The sequence below is a fragment of the Monodelphis domestica genome, chromosome 3 (genome assembly GCF_027887165.1).
Source record: "Monodelphis domestica isolate mMonDom1 chromosome 3, mMonDom1.pri, whole genome shotgun sequence".
In the NCBI taxonomy this organism is placed as follows: Eukaryota; Metazoa; Chordata; class Mammalia; order Didelphimorphia; family Didelphidae; genus Monodelphis; species Monodelphis domestica.
The window spans coordinates 419,642,260-419,656,071 of record NC_077229.1 but is presented as its reverse complement, the minus strand read 5'-3'; positions in this window follow the sequence as shown (position 1 = coordinate 419,656,071).

Sequence of the window (13,812 nt, the reverse complement as noted above, 5' to 3'; positions counted from 1 at the left end):
TGAGAAGGCAAGGAATTTAGTACTGATTTATATATGTGATGTCCTGCAAAACATATTTTATATTAGCCACATTGCAAAAGAAAGCCCAAATGAACTAAAACAATAAAAATAAAGTTTTAAAAAAGGATTCTTTGATCTTCATTCAAAACTCACCAATTCTCTCGCTGAAGGTGCATAACATTTTTCATTATGGGTCTTTTGGTGCTGTCTTGTAGCAGTGTATATCTAAGTCATTCACAGTTGATCATCATACACTGTTGCTGCTACTGCATACATTTGCCTGATTCTGCCTGCTTTACATTACATCAGTTCATGTAAGTCTTTCCAGGTTTTTCTGAAAGCATCCTGCTAATTACTTCTTATAGCACAACAGGACTCCATCACAATCATATACCACAATTTATAAATCCATTTTCCAATTGATAGGCATTGCCTCAATTTCCAATTCATTGCTACACCAAAAAGAGCTGCTATAAATATTTTTATATAATAGGTCATTTCCTCTTTTCTTTGATCTCTTTGGCATACAGATCTAATAGTATGAACTAACAGTCGTTCATTTTTTTTTTTTGGTTGTTGTAATTCATGAAGTCGTCAGTGTAGAATACTCTACTAAACTTCATGGAATTATAATCTATGGCAGTGGAGAGATAGCAACCAAGTTGATCAAATCACAGACCCTTGAAGCATCAAGGTAAGAAGTACACCTGCATGGTATCATTAGGTTGGCAAAGTGCCATCATGTCCAGTATTTACCATACTGCCTTACACAGGACAGGTACTTCATAAGTGTTTGTTGAATTGGTTTGAACTGAACCCCTGAGAGAGCAGAGTGGACAGGGATCCAGATTTGAGTTCACAGTTTGAATCCCACCAACTAGCTACCAGACCTTGGACAAGTCACAGTCTCTGATTTCACTCTCTTCTTCTGTAAAATGAGGATAGTGATATTAGCACTATCTACTTCAAAGAATATCGAGGAAAGCAGCTCATAAATTGAAAAGAACTACATAAATATAAACTGTTGTTATTCTATTTGATCTTCACAACAACCTTGCTAAGTAGGTAGGGCAGGGAATATTATGTTCATTTTACAGAACTGTTTGAATTTGATCATTAAGCCTCTGATGTACGATAGTCACAGCATTAGGGATACAAAGACAAAAATGTCCCTGCCCTCAAAGAACTTACAGAAAAAATGAAAGCCCAGGGAGTTTCACTGATTTGCCTAAGGTCACTTGGTAAATTAATGATGGAACCAGGATTAGAATCAGCATGACTTAAATGTCTATAGACTTGTCCCATTCCAGGAGGAAGTCCCTGCACATTCCTGCAACAAAGGCTGAGCACGACTACTCAAAAGAACCCACAACCATTGATACAGGTCTGCTTGCTCTTGGGAATGGGAAAAGGTCTGGAAAGTGGGGTCAAGGAAGCAGTTTGATATTCTTTTTATGAGCCAAGGTCAAAAAGCCACAAATATTTTATGGCATAGCATTATTTCTACTCTAAATCCTTTGATGTACTCTATACTCAAGACTTCAGTCAGCTTATGGCATATTCCAATGCATTAGACACCGTGTTGTTGTTCAGTCATGTCTGGCTCTTTGGGACCCCATTTGGGATTTTCTTGGCAAAGATATTAGAGTTATTGGCCATTTCGTCTTCAGCACATTTTACAAATGAGAAAACTGAGGCCAACGGGGTAATGGGACTTTCCCAGGGCCACATAGCTGGTAGGTGTATACTTATGTTCTCTTGTATTGTATCTAATATTGGGCAGCTAGGTGGAAGAGTGGATAGAACTCTGGGCCTAGAATCAGGAAGACCCATCTTCCTGGGTTCAAATCTGGCCTCAGGAAAATTATATTGGTTAACCGGACTTGCCAGTGCTTCACTGCTCTTCCACACAAAGGAAGATCTCACCTTTTCATATGTGTGTATGTACATACAACAAACTAATATGTAGTATATATTTATGGAGAGAGATGCTTAAATAATTAAAAATATATAACATGTTTATGTACATCAAAATCTATTAAAATATATAATATATTTATATACATGACATGCATTTACCTATATAATATACATGTATATATATATATATATATATATATATACCATAGGCTTATATTTCATCTAAATAGCCATATAGAATATACTTATATATTTGTATGCACATGCATATTTGTATGTGGCTATAACTATGCATAGCATGTATATATAATGTAATAAACATAATATGTAATCATGCTGTGCATATAGACATGTATAGCATAAATATGTGTTTTGTGTTTATTTATATTACATGTGAATATTATATACATGCATATTTTGTATTTTTACATGTGTGTGTACTTGTCTCTTCTCAGAATCTAAACTCATGGCGTCTAGGGATTGTTTCATTATTTGTACTTCTATCTCCAGTACCTAGCACACATCATACTTGCTTAATAAATGTTTGTTGATTGATTGATCTAGTTCTTTTCTTTTCTCCCTCCTATCAATACTCTCAGCTCATGCCACCATAGTTATAAAGTTCTTTGGACCATGTCTCATTAATTTGTCAGTACAAGGGAATTTGAGTTGCCTAGACAAGAGATAGAAAGAAGTCAAATTAGGGTACTGATAGATATTTCTGGATGTGAGTATGTCATAGCTATTTTTTTGGATAAGTAATCAAAATTGAACCTGGTCCTTTTGAGAATAAGGGACTTTTATGATTGACAGGAAAAAAGACATTGCTAAAAGAATATATTTCCCGGCACAACCATAAAAATCAGCACTGATCTATAGTCCTGAAAAAAATACTACAGGTTCAAGGAAAATGAAGTGGCAGGTCAAAAAAGAGATGGAATCATACCCAGGTCTTTCTTTGAGTTGCTTCATGGTTCTGTTTCCCTGGGGGAACTTAAATTTTCAGCAGGCAAAGAGCTGATGTTCTCTGAGATTGGTGTTATCAAAAGCAGAGGAAAAAATTAAAAAGGGGAAGGAAGAGCTCTTAGTAATGTGGATTGGAACACTATACACTATACACTATATATAGATAAACTTTTTCCAATTCATAGATGTTCCCAAAATAAAAAAGAATCCCATTAAAATGGAAATTTTTATGGATGACAGGTCATACTATTTGTTCCTCTGCCCCCAAAAATATAACACCTTGAAGTCCTAAATACTAAATCTAATGGATTTTTCCCAGTGTTCATTAAACTTGACTTCCTTGAATCTTGTGATACTATGTTATACCCTTCTTGGATATTATTTGCTCCCTTGGTTTCCATAATACTGCTTTTCCTTTGTTTTCTACCTGCTTCTATGATCTGTTTATTCTCCAATGCTCAGTCATCATCCATTTCTCACCCATTAAGGATGGATTTCCCCAAAGGCTTAATCCTGGTCCTTCTTTTCTTCTCTGTTTACACTCTCCCTCTTGGTGATCTCATCAGCTCCCATGGATTCACTTATCATCTCTGCACAGATGGTATGCAATTCCCAAATCTATATAGCCCACACCATTTTCTCTAACTTCAATGTTCTATGGCCATCTGCCTGCTGGACATTCCTACCTTGACATCATTGGCATCTGAAACTCAACATGTCCCAATAGAATCCATTATCTTTCCTAAAAATACATGTCTTCTCCAAATCTTTTTATTTCTGTTATGGATGTTGCCCTTCTAATCATCCAGGTTCATTGCTTACCAGTCTTTCTTCTCCGTCATCTACCATATGCAATCAGTTACTGTCTTGTTCATCCTATGTCCATGTCTTCTTTACCAGTCATCCCTTCTTTTCTACCATTATCCCTTTCTTTAAAAAAAATGTTAATCCTTACCTTCCATCTTAGACTTGATGCCATGTATTGGTTCCAAGACAGAAGAGCAGTAAGGACTAGGCAATGGAAGGTTAAGTGACTTGCCCAAGGTCAAACAGTTAGAAAGATTTGAACCCAGGACCTCCCATTTCTATGCCTAGCTTTCTATCCACTGGTCCACATAGCTGCTCCCAGAAATCATCTCCTTAAAGAAGCCTCTCCTGATACCTTCAAGTCATAGCATTCTCTTCTTCCTGAAGTGCCTTTGTATTTACTGTACAAGTTGTATTCCCAAGTTTTATTTGTCTTTGTATCCTCACTGTCTAGCAAGATACCTTTCACCTAGTAGATGCTTAATAAATATGTGTTTGTTTGCTAAATTGAACCAGCCTTTTCCGCATAGGAATTATTTGCTGCATATCAGTCTCTCTCCATTTGTGATGGGTTTTTGCTACTAAAATGTTATCATTTTCTAGGATCATTAGATTTGGGAAAGAGATTTCTGGTGTTTTGTATCTATCTGTCTTCCTGTCCTATCCATCCTAACATCAATGGGACAATGCATGCCTCTAGAGAAATCAGAAGTCCCAGTAAAGCAATCCATTCATTTGTATATATTTCCTGAGTGACCACCTACTGTGTGTATATGCAGGCTTGTGCTGTGCTGTGGAAGATGTAAGAGAAGCAGATACAGAGTATGTATTTCCACAAATAGCTATGACATACCCACATTCCAACAGAATGGCCAAGATTTAAAAGGACACCCAAGTGTAGAGTAAAGCTCATGATGCCTTGGAAATGTCCCTGGTTCCTTACTCTGATTCTCACTCTTCAACTGCTGCTATGAATGCTAGGTGGCTCAGAGAAAAGAGTGCCAGTCCTGGAGCTGGGAGGACCCAGGTTCAAATCTGGACTCAGATACGTCCTAGCTGTGTGACCCTTGGCAAGTCACTTAACTCTATTTCCTTACCCCTTGCTCTCTGTATGTTATTACTAAAACAGAAAGTAAGTTGTTATTTGTTTGCTTTTAAAGGTGAGGATGAAGGCAGTTAGTATTGATTCTAAGACAGAAAGTCAGGATTAAAATTAAATAAAATGAATTTAAAAGTGAGTAGGGGGACAAAGTAGTAAGTTTCCTGTCACCGGAAAAATATTCAAGCAGAAGAAGGATGACCACTCATCAGCTATTCCTGTAGCACATAAAGAGTTAAACTAGATGTCCTCCGAGGCTCCATCCAACTCATATATTCTGAGTTTAAGGATTTTAAAAGGGAAAGGTTTCCTGGTATAGGAAATAGTGTGAGCAAAAGCTTAGCCGCTGAGGGGAGGATTCCCCTCAATTTCTGGTGATTCTTACATCAAATGCAGCATGCCTGGCAGGTACAAGTCTGTCTTGTCTCCTCTGTCAACCAGTTTTGTCTGGGTAGCTCCATTGACTAAAAGAGTGCTAGTGAAGTCAACAGTTCTTTTCATTGCTAAAATGAATCTAGGACTCTAGGACTCCAATGCAACCAGCTCCACTCCCATTCAGACTAATATCTTCAATATGGAGAAAAACTGTGAGCTCTGGCTATATCCTGACTCTCAAGCCCTAGCCAACCAACCCAGAAATGTCCTCTCCTAGTATGAGCCCAGAAGGTGTGTGTACCTGCCAGTGTTGGTTCAACCTAAACCACTGAGGAAACAACTCAAACATGTGTCCAATTGATATAGGAGTAAGTAAATTATTTTTTTAAGTGATTGCTTTAAAGGCAGATAGGTAGTTCAGTGGATAGAAGTCTAGGTCTGTTCAGGAGGACTGAGTTCAAATCTGGCCTCAGACATTTCCTAGTTATGTGACCCTGGGCAAGTCACTTAACCCCCATTGCCTAGCTCTTACCACCCTTCTGCCTTGGAACTTGTCTTCTGCCTTGTATCAATTCTAAGGCAGAAGGTAATCGTTTTTTATTTATTTTATTTTTTATTTTTTCCATGGTTACATGATTTGTGTTATCTCCCTCCTCTTCCTTCCCGCCTCCCAAAGTTGAAGAGCAATTCCACTGGGTTATATATATAAGTAATGGTTTTTAAGAAGTGATCACATTGGAGAGTGCATTCCTTTTATTCAATGTAATTTAATTCAATCAACAAAATTGTGTTGAATCACTGTTGCTTATTCTATGTCGGAGGATTGATATGTCATAGAATAGTAGATAGAGGACTAAGCTCAGAAACAGGAACATTTGTGTTCCAACATTGCCCCGCAGACACACACATACACACAAGCCTTTAAACATTGGTGGTGTCATTCTAGACAGGTCACTTACCTTCTCAGGGTCCCCAGGGAAGTCTCATGTTATCAATGGGTGAAGGGAGCTTCTGTGTGGGGAGTGTGATGAAATCACAGGACTCTATCAGAAATTGCTAGAGAACACATATAATGCAAGGAGACAAACAGAATACAAGTAAAGGGCTAGAACAGATTCTACTATGCTTCGGCCAAAGTTTCAAAAGCAGGGGTAAAAAGAGATATTAGGGGAAAATATGTGTACAAAAATATTGATAGCTGTGCTCTTTGTGGTAGTAAAAAAAATTGGAAAATGAGGGGATGCCCATAAATTGGAGAATGGCTGAACAAATTGTGGTATATGTTGGTGATGGAATACTAATGTGCTCAAAGGAATAATAAAGTGGAGGAATTCCATGGAGACTGGAACAAGCTCCAGGAAGTGATGCAGAGCGAAAGGAGCAGAACCAGGAAAACATTATACACAGAGATGGATACACCGTGATACAATCGAATGTAATGGACTACTAGCAGCAATGCAATGACCAAGGACATTTCTGAGGGACACATGAGAAAGAAGACTAGCCACATCCAGAGAAAGAACTGTGAGAGTGGAAACACAGAAGAAAAACATATGATTCATCACATGGCTCGATGAGGATATGATTGGGAATACAGACTAAGCGATCACCCTAATGCAAATGTTAATAATATGGAGATAGGTCTTGATCAATGACACATGTAAAACCTAGTGGAATTTCCGTTGGCTATGGAGGGGGGGGGCCGAGGGGAGGGAAAGAACATGAATCATGTAACCATGGAAAAATATTCTTAATTAATTAATTAATTAAAATTTTTCAAAATAAAATAAAACTAAAAAGCAGGGGTAGCCATTGTGATCTCAGACAGATGGTATTGGAATACCATCATTCCATGAGAAATGACAGACAAGGTGATCACCAAAAAATCTGGAAAGACTTATATGAAGTGATACAAAGGGAAATAAGCAGAACCAGGAGAATGCTGTCTACAGTAACAGCAATAAATGAGGATGATCAACTGTGAATGACTTATTAACAGCAATGCAAAGACTCAGGACAACTCCAAGGGACGGATGACAAAAAAGGCTCTCCACTGCCATAGAAGGAATTGATGGAGTGTGAATATAGATTGAAACATACCATTCTTTACCCTATTTCCTCCATGAATTTTTCTCTAACGGAAGGGATATGTGTCTTCTTTCACAATACGATGAACATGTGTTGTGTTGGGGCTCTGTCTTGCTTCAAAAGAACTTGTCATTCAAGCTCTGTTCATCTCAAGCAAAGCTTTTATCGAGGTTAGCAGGGAGATGTGGCCTGGGCTGGTGGAAGTGGAGCCACTTTCCTTTTTTGGAGTGTTGCCCACCCTCTCCCCCCCCCAGTAGTAGAGGATAAGGTTTTTATAGAGAAAAAGTCAAGGTCCCTCTGTCCCCTCCCCTAGACTTGGCTTGAGGAGAAGGACAGACACTCCTGAGTAGCTCTACACAGGCAGGAACCAGTGGAATTTCCCCTGATGGCTACTCAATGGAGGGAGCCAGGTGCCCCAAAAAGCAGCCCTGGCCTTCCATATGTGCAGATGTCTAGACTCTGGCCCAGTCTGATGTCATTTGGTACCTGGCTCAGGGGTCCCAGCCCCCTTCACATGGAAATGTATATTATATGTAGCACATGTACAGCCTATATCATGTTACCTGCCATACTGAGAAGGAAAGAGGGATGGGAGGGAGGACGAGAACATGAATTACAAAATATCAGAAAATTATTACTAAAAATTCTACTAACATGTAATCAGGAAAAATTTTAAGACTTAAATAAAAAAAATGTATAGAGTACTGTGTTAGCTAAGCCCCAAAGGATATGCAAATGGAAGTTTCTGAAGGGCAGGAACTGTATCCCTTGCATATGTGTCCCAGAGCTAAGTACAGTTCCTGACAGAGACAAAGTGCTCTTTCATCCGTCCATCCATCCATCCATCCATCCATCCATCCATCCATCCATCCAATTCATTCAGAACCAGTTCCCAAGTTCAGAGAGCTAACAATTTAACAGGTAAAGGGGGGGGGCCTTAAAACACAGGCACAAATAATTAAGTTCATCAGATCCAAGCAAAAAGTGCCAAATTTTCAAGAACATTTGAAAATAACCATGCTGTGGTTTGGATTTTGTTTGGGTTTTGTTGTTTTTGTTTTTGTTTTTTTTAGGACAGAAAAAGCTGGATAACAATGTGCCCTTTACTCTGTCTCATGTGGCTACAGAAAATAATTGTCAGAGATCAATATTTAGAAAATCAGACTGACATAACAGATGAAAAAAGAGCTGGGGGCTGCCAGATTATGGCTGGAGAATAGCTCAGAAGTTTGAAGTTTAAATAGTAACACAATTTTATTGGTTGAAGGTCCATCCTGGCAAAATTGTGAAGTCAGCAAATGTTGATTTTGATGCTTTCCACCTGTACTTTCAGGGACTGGCTTTTGTCTGTTCTTTTTACTCCACTACTTCACCTCAACTCCCCCCCTCCCCCCCCCCCCCGCCAAAAAAGCATCTCTTCTGAGTCCCATTGCTATGCTACACCTTGATTCCCTAAAGCATTAATTTGTATGAGCTGCAGGCATGATTGCAGGTATTTTTATGAGGAGGGTCTTAAAGAGCAGAAGGAATGAACTCTATTGTGGAACTTCAGTCTGGTGGGAGAGTTTCTACCCCACTCTCCAAGGCTGCCACTAGCAGCTAGATATTTGTCCTTCTCATCACCATCAGACCTCAGTAAATTGAATGAAAAGCATGTTATTTCCACTGGTTCAAGGTTAATCCAGCCCTGGGAGAAGGCTGAAGGGAATAGGGAATTGATCTCTTCTTTAATCTATTTATTTTGGTAGGATGAAGGAAGTGGGATAGAAGATTTTTTTAGGAGGTTATAGCAATGGGATTGTCATAAAATGAGGTAAAAAATATAAAACTTATTCCTCTCACATGTACTTTATAGGATTATAGGATTTAGAGTCAAAAGAGTTAGATCATTTAGCCCAACCTCATTTTACATATAAGGAAAGAAGATCAGGGAAGGAGAATTATTTGTCCAAGGCTACACAAGTTAAAAGCAGAAATAGGATTTGAACTCAGGTCTTCTGACTACAAAACCAGTGTTCTTGATAGTGTGCCATAATGGGGGCTCTATTATCATATTCTAGTTTTTAGTACATTGATAATACTTATCAATATACTTATGTACACTTGTGTTTTTCTCCCTCCACAAGTTTGAAAGCAGTCAGAGGCTCTGTCATTTATTTTTATGTCAACTGCTACCTTTCCCCTTTCCCATCTAGTTGAGGGAATTACTAAGACAAATAAGCATCTAGTAGGCACATAGTAACTATTTCTTGAATGGATGAATGGACATCACAAAGTTCTATATTGGAAGCTTTCACATCTATTCTATCTTTTGCCTGGGGTATATTATCCCCCTTTTACCAGATGTATAAGTTGAGTCAAAAAGAGGAGACAAGTGACTTTGCAAAGATACAAAGTGGGTAAGGGGCAGAACTGAGCCCTGGAAGGGCTGGTAGAAGTCATTTAGTCCAAATCCGAAGTCACATAAAGAAAATGACCCCAAGACTTGTCCAGAACCTCAGAGCTAGTAAGTTGCACAATCAAGCCTGGAACCTGCCAGGTCTGGCAATATTTCTTCCCTACCCAGTTTTTAGAAGCCAGACCGGACCGATCTACGTCCCTTCACCTTAGCAGTCCTCTCCCTCATACAGTTTAAGAACGTCCCTTTCTCATCCTTCAAAAAATAATAATAAATAAAAACACTAGAGCAAGGATCCTGGGAGGTGCCTTTCTTTCCATCTGACCTCTGGGTATGACAGTTTTTCTCCCGCAGATCCTGAGCTCTTATCTAATTCGAGGAAAGAGACTAGATCCGATCCGCTTCCAGGAGACAATCAGCTTAAAAGGACCAAGCGCAATTCAGTTCTCACACTGACACACACAAACTGAACTTGAACTAAACAGATAGACGATTTCTCTAGGGACGAATACCCAGCCCGGGTGCTAGGGACCACGACAGCTCATCTTCTCGGGAAACCATTAGCCTTGGAGGGAAGGAGGGGGCTGAAATTAGTTAATGACCATCCGGGAGCTGGATCTTTACCAGTCATTTGCATCTCTAAGTAAATCTCTTTGCAGCATACCTACAGCAGCATCACTCTGGGCTGCGAGGAAGAAAGCATTTCAACTGAGAACAGTTCGACCCACGGCAGACTCGCTTGGAGTGTTTAAATCTGCCACGGATGTCCGCGATGGCCTTCCTAAGTGGGCTCCGCTGTATCCCGGACTGCTGTGGCAATAATGCTGGGCTCTAGCGGAGCTCCATTTTAGGTTCTTAAATATTCATAAGAAGCTTTGCAACATTAATATCTTAGATGGCTTACAAGAACACTTAAATACTGGGTCTTCGCTCCCCTCCCCTTCTCCCCAAAAGTCCTAGGCTGCTCTCATTTGTGTAATGCATTGAGCCGTTTTAATAATTGTCCAGGGATTTATTTGGTGGTTTTGCCGCTCCTTCGCTTGGGGTGTAATTATGACCCGAGCTCCTCTTATCATGCGCTAATCCTGCTTGTTTCACTAGCAGAGAAGCCAAGATTTGAAAGGGCAAGCGCAGGGCAGGGCTAATGCACAGGAATTAAGTTGTGGGGGCCGGGCCATTTCCCTGGTCCCTCCCTCTTCGCCTCCTCCTCTGGCTGCTGCTTCAGAAATGGGGATGAGGGGCCGACATGGTGTCTAGAGGATGTTGTTAATTAAAGAGCTATGTTTTATCAAAAGAAGCAGATTCTAGCCTGGGAGGCCAGGGACATCGAGAAGGAGCCAATGGAACGCCCCAAACAATAAACTTTTGGCTCCTGATGCTCAGAAGCAGGCCCTTTCCCAAGGTGACAAGAGGAGCTGATGCTAGGGAGCTTACTAAAAACAAAGGGGTGCGATGGGAAAGGCCATATTGTGCTGCTAAGGTCTTCTTGTAGGCTTTCTCTGGTGTATTTCCAATCCCTGGGAGGCTCCGAAGAAGACCTAAACAAAGTCCCCTGAAACTGGGTCTCATCTAGGCAATTAAGGCTAACTTCTAGAGAAGCATCTTGATGGAGGAAAATATTTGCTTGGAAAATTTCTGGTAGAGTCAAGTCAAGCGTCTTCAGTGCTTCCATTTACACAATATATATATGTGTGTGTGTATGTATATATGTATGTATGTATGTATGTATAATCTTGTATAAACCTAATTATTTTAATCCTATTTCCCTTATTAGAATGTGAGTTCCCTTAGGGCAGCAACAGAATTTTTGCCTTTCTTTGTATTATCTGCACATTTGTAGGTGTTTAATAAACACTTATTGAGGGGTAGCTTGGTAGCACAATGGATAGAAAGCCAGACTTGGAGTAGGGAGAACCCAGGCTAGAATTTGGCCTCAGACACTTCCTGGTGGTGTGGCTCTGGGAAAGTCACTTAACTGATTGCCTAGCCCTTACCACTCTTCTACCTTTCAACTAGTATCAGTTCTAAGAAAGAAGTTAAGGGTTTTTTATTTTAAAAAAAAGCAATTATTTTTATTATTAATAGTATTTATTTTAATTTAATTCATCAACATTTTAATTATTTATATATTTACATAATGTACATTTATATAATATCTAACTTATATATAAATGAAAATTTAATTACTATTAACAATATAATTATTATTGAGGCTGGAGAGGAAATGGGGGTAGGGACACAGAAAACACTGAAGAAGGGTCTCATTCTGCGTACTCTCTGGTTCAGGGTTGCCCAAGGCTTTGCTCATGGACCAGGCAGGTATGATCCTGGGTGCTAACCCCCAGGAGTGTCAGTTTCTCTTTGACTCATTGACCCATATGTAGTCACTCTAGGAAAAGCTCTAAATGTTGCATTCATTTGGTTCTTGCCTATATTTCCCCAAATGTAGGTTAACAGGGTCCCAGCTACCCTATAGGCACTCAAAGTAGCAATGCATATGAGTAGGATAACCTTTATTTTACCCCATGGAAAATGCAGAAGTTACAAAGGAAGTCAAAGGACCCCATAAACATATACAGAAACACATAAAGCACTCAAACAGCCCATTTACTTCCCTTAAAGGGGAACTAAACTTGGGGTTGCCATTGGGGAAGCCCTTTGACATTTTGGTACATCTTCTCCCCTCTCCCTTTCCCACAGGGTCCTATACAGTCTCTCTAAGGTTCACAGTGTCACCTTGTGGTTTGGATTCCCCCCAGAAGGCAAACTTACTTTGAGGCTGCTGAATAAGCAATCCCATTCCCACCTTGCCTGCACTATCTGAATAACTTGCCAGTTTTCCTCTCTAAAGAAGACCATGTGGACTTTCATCATTTTTTTCTCCAAAGAATGTACTGCATCAGGAAATGTCTTTCTCTCTCTTGTCAATCCCAGCTCTTGAACTTGGGACTGGGAATCCCATCAGCTTTAGGAGTTTTGCTTATGTTTGTTTCTGCTCTGCTTCTGCAGGAAATCTTTGACTTCCTTCAGATGCTACTATTTCTTAACCTGGGAAAGTCTATGTTCAAGATCTGTTCCTTGAGACTATGTGCAAAGATATGCGATTCCCTACACCCATGCTCCAAAGCTGTCATTTCCAGCTCCTTGGAGAAAAAAGACTCCACAAGGGTCCAGGCTTCCATCTTGTCAGAACCAGGATGCTCCTGCTGCTGCATACTGCTCTGTCTTCTGAACAGAGGAAGGTGAGAAGTCAAAGGGAGACCAGAAAAGGGTGGCCCTTCTGACAGCAGCCTCCCTTCCAGAGACTCAGCCATACAATTGGAGGCATCTCAGTCACTGAAAGTCAATCAGGAATTAATTCGGTGTACCCTCAGCAAGACACCAAGTGGGAATGCCAACTCTCTATGGGGAAGGGTCCCTCTGATCTTTCAAAACAAAGGCTCATTTCTCATAATTTGTTCAAACTGATTGGTTAACTATCAAAGGGATCAGGGATTCCTCTCAGATCAAGAACATGAGATTGCCATACTCCAATCCAGGGAGCCATTTGGCCTTGCCTGAGCCATCTTCTAATGGTCAGGCAATTCTAGTGGCTTCCTTCTAGTTTTTGTGTGTTTTTTTAAACACTTACCTTCTGTCTTGAAATCAATACTGTGTATTGGTTCCAAGGCAGAAGAGCAGTAAGGGCTAGGCAATGGGGGTCAAGTGACTTGCCCAGGTTATACAGCCAGGAAGTATCTGAGGTCAGATTTGAATCCAGGACCTCCCATCTCTAGACCTGGCTCTCAATCCACTGAGCTAGCCAGCTTCCCCCCCCCTTCCATTTTTCTTAAAAAGCATTTATTTTATTGTATTTGAATTCACAGTGTCATATGCTAGAAAGAGCACTAGTCTAGGAGTCAGAAGACCAAAATTCCAGTGGGAATTAGCTATGGAGCCTCTAGCAAATCATTTCATTTCTCTAGGTCTTAGCTTCCTCATTGGTGAAAGGAGGGGACTGGACTAGATAATGCCCAAAGTCCATTCCAACTCTACCCATCCATGAAGGCCTATTCCAACTTTTACATGTGTTTATGGACCTGTGTGGTGGCGGCTGAGACCATCAGTGGTTCGATCCTCTTCATTCATTTTCAGACTTCGCTTTGGTTATATTTCATAA